Below are 3,842 nucleotides of genomic sequence, written 5' to 3'. Positions count from 1 at the left end.
AAGCACTCTTCACATCCATTTGTTGTAACTTAAAGTTATGATGAGAAGCATATGCAATCAACATGCGAATGGATTCAAGACGAGCAACGGGAGCAAAGGTTTCACCGTAGTCGATACCCTCGACTTGGGAGTAGCCTTGTGCTACCAAACGAGCCTTGTTGCGAATGATAATCCCATGGGCATATTGCTTGTTCTTGAATATCCACTTGGTTCCAATGACATTGTGGTTCCCCGTTGGCCTTGGCACCAATCTCCACACTTTGTTGCGCTCGAAGTTGTTGAGTTCTTCGTGCATGGCATTAAGCCAATCCGGATCTTCTAGCGCCTCATAGACCTTGTGGGGTTCCACACAAGAGACAAACGCGTGATGCTCACAATAATTTGCTAATTGTCTACGAGTGCTTACCCCCTTTCTTAAGCTTCCAAGCACATTCGTCATGAGATGATCCTTGGTGGAGAGCTTGGAAGCAACCTTGGCGGCACGGCGCTCTAATTCCTCCTCGGTGGTGAGTTGAGGAGCGGTTACTTGATCATCTTGAGCGCCGTCATGAACTTGTTCTTGATCTTGAACTTGCTCGGGGGAGAGAACTTGACCTTGGGCATCACTTGGTGTGTCCACACCGTCTTGAGTATGATCTTGCCCTTGGTCTTGTTCATGAGGTTGAGGGCCTTCACTTTGTTCTTCGGAAGCGTGTGGGCCTTGGGTTGGTGATGGCTCCACTTGAGTGGAGCATTGTCCTTCTCCTTCGGCCACAAGGGGTTCCTCAATGGGTAGTATGAAACCAACACCCATTCTTCTTATGGCTTGAGGAGGAATTTCATCACCTACATCACAAGTGCCACTTTGCTCCACTTGGGAGCCGTTATTCTCATCAAACTGCACGTTACACGTCTCCTCAATAAGTCCTGTGGATTTATTGAGGACATGGTAAGCATTAGAGTTTGTAGCATAACCAACAAATATGCCCTCATAAGCTCTAGCCTCAAATTTAGACAACCGGACACCTTTCTTGAGAATGAAACACTTACACCCGAATACCCGGAAGTACTTGAGGTTGGGCTTGTTACCGGTGAGTATTTCATATGGAGTCTTGTTCAAGCCCTTGCGGAGGTAGAGCCGATTTGATGCATGACACGCGGTGTTGATGGCTTCGGCCCAAAAGTTGTACGGAGACTTGAACTCCGCCATCATGGTCCTTGCCGCATCCATCAACGTCCGGTTCTTCCTCTCCGCAACACCGTTTTGTTGAGGGGTGTAGGGTGCGGAATATTGATGCTTGATTCCCTCGTCACTAAGAAACTCATCCAAGGTGTAGTTCTTGAACTCGGTGCCATTGTCACTTCTTATTGTCAAGATCTTTGCATTGTGTTGACGTTGTGCTTCATTTGCAAAGTCAATGACGGTTTGTTGGGTCTCGCTCTTCCTCTTGAAGAAATACACCCACGTGTACCTTGAGTAGTCATCCACAATCACCAAGCAATACTTCCTACCTCCAAGACTATCGAAGGATGGAGGCCCAAAGAGATCCATGTGAAGGAGCTCCAAAGGCATCTTTGAATAAATGATAGTCGTGGGAGGGTGAGCCTTCTCATGTAGCTTTCCTTTGATACAGGCACTGCAAGCACAATCTTTAGCAAAACTAACATTCGTTAGTCCACGGACATGGTCCCCCATGAGGAGACTTTGCAAAGATCTCATATTGACATGGGCTAAACGGCGATGCCAAAGCCATCCCACATCAACTTTAGCCATTAGGCATGTCGCGGTCTTAGTGGGTCGCTCCGAAAAGTTTATCACATATAGACCGTTCTCGACATGCCCAACAAAGGCTACTTTAAGAGTCTTGCTTCACACGAGGGCCACGGTATCGATATCAAAGAAAGTGTCAAAGCCCATGATAGCAAGTTGACGAACGGAAAGTAAATTGTATGCAAGGGACTCAACAAGCATGACCTTCTCAATCGTGAGATCATGAGAGATGACCACTTTGCCAAGTCCCAATACCTTAGAAGATGAGGCGTCACCCCACTTGACATTGGTGGGCATAGATGGAACCTTGTGCACATCCACCACCAAGTCCTTGCTTCCGGTCATATGACTTGTAGCTCCGCTATCGAGCAACCATGATCCCCCACCGGAAGCAAACACCTACAAGAGATCAATGCTTGGTTTTAGGTACCCATTTTGTAATGTGTCCTTTGATGTTAGTAACAAGGGTTTTTGGAACCCAAATAGACCATTCAATGTCTTCATGAAGAGAACCAACAAATTTGGCATAAACATGCCCATCACTAGCACAGCATAACACATAAGAAGGGTTAAAATCGCCGGCTTTGTTGAGAGGGATGGCATTGCCCTTCTTGACGTTGTTCTTCTTCTTCTCCTCAGGGGCACTCTCTCCCTCCCTCACAAAGGTTTGCATGAGGGGAGGAGGTCGTTTGGTCTTGTCATTCTTCTTCTTGTTCTTGGAGTCGGGCACGTACCCAACCCCTTCCTTGGCCACACCTCCCTTTTGGTTGATCAAGAGATCGTTGAGGTTCTTCTTGCCTTGTATGCAAGTCGCAAGACCTTTCTCAAGTTGCTCCTTCAACTTTGCATTTTCCTCAACAAGATGTATATGCTCACAACATGTGTTAGTAGCATTTGCATTGTCAATTAAAACCATATGAGGAAAAGTTGTTTTCTCCTTAGTTAACTTCACTTGGAGTTGATCATGAGACTCCTTGAGATTAGCATGAATACCCTTCAAGGCCTTGTGGGCCTTGTCAAGTATATCAAACTCCTCTCTGAGTCTAGCAAGATCAACCCCGAGTTTGGCCTTCCCGGAATTTAGCACACGAGAAACAATGAGGGCATGATCATAATCTTTCTTTAACTTAGCATGATCAACGTTATGTGACTCCTCAAGAGCCAAACGAAGACCACGCTCTTCCTCAAGAGCATTGGAAAGATCCGAAATCTCATCGGCATAGTCACGACTATGCCCTTCCATCTTAGAGATGGTGTCTTAGTGAGCCTCGATCATGTCATTGGCCTCACCCAGTTGTTCCAAGAGAGCAACAAAGTGCTTCTTGGATTTTCCCTTGAGTTTGCCGATAAAGGCCTCAAACTCGTTAGCGTCCACATTAGCTCCCTCAAGTTCATTAATGCTATCCGTTGGGGAGGGATGATTAATGGTGGTAGTTTTGATGTTGGAGGTTACCTTGTTGGTGGCTTTAGCCATCAGGCACTTGGCGGTGATGCTCTCGTTGGGTGAGTCAAAGAGAGACACCCGTGACGTTGTTGCAATGGCAACGGAGGCCATGGCAACTGACTCATCATCTTCATCATCATCATCATCCACATTGTACTCTTCTTGCACAACCAAAGCCTTGGGAGGAGTCTTCTTGGTGAAGTTGTTCCTGTTGGGGAACGACTTGGCCTTGTCCTTTCGGATGAGTTTGCCACCATTGTCTTCCCTCTTCTCATACGGGCATTCCGCAACGAAATGACTCACGTTGCTGCAATTGTAGCAAGTCCTTACATGTTGCTTGCCCCTTGTGCCACTCGAGTTGTTTTTGCTAAAATTGGGCCTCGAGTTTTTCTTGCTCCAAAATTGACTTGAAGAAAGTGCCATGTGTTCATGATATGCATACTTCGTATCTTCGGGGTTGCTCTCCTCTTCTTCCTCTTCTTCTTCTTCCACGGTGAGCTTGGCTTTCAATGCAAGGTTAGGCTTCTTTGCCCGTTGAGAACGGAGCACCGCATTGTCGGCGGTCTTGTCCAAAATGTTCATGGCCACAAACTCATCCAACACTTCGCTTGAGGTCAAAGTGTGGAAGTCCGGTCTTTGCCGAATGAC

Source organism: Triticum aestivum, chromosome 4A, assembly GCF_018294505.1.
Source record: "Triticum aestivum cultivar Chinese Spring chromosome 4A, IWGSC CS RefSeq v2.1, whole genome shotgun sequence".
Lineage (NCBI taxonomy): Eukaryota > Viridiplantae > Streptophyta > Magnoliopsida > Poales > Poaceae > Triticum > Triticum aestivum.
Note: the sequence above shows the minus strand (reverse complement) of the source record.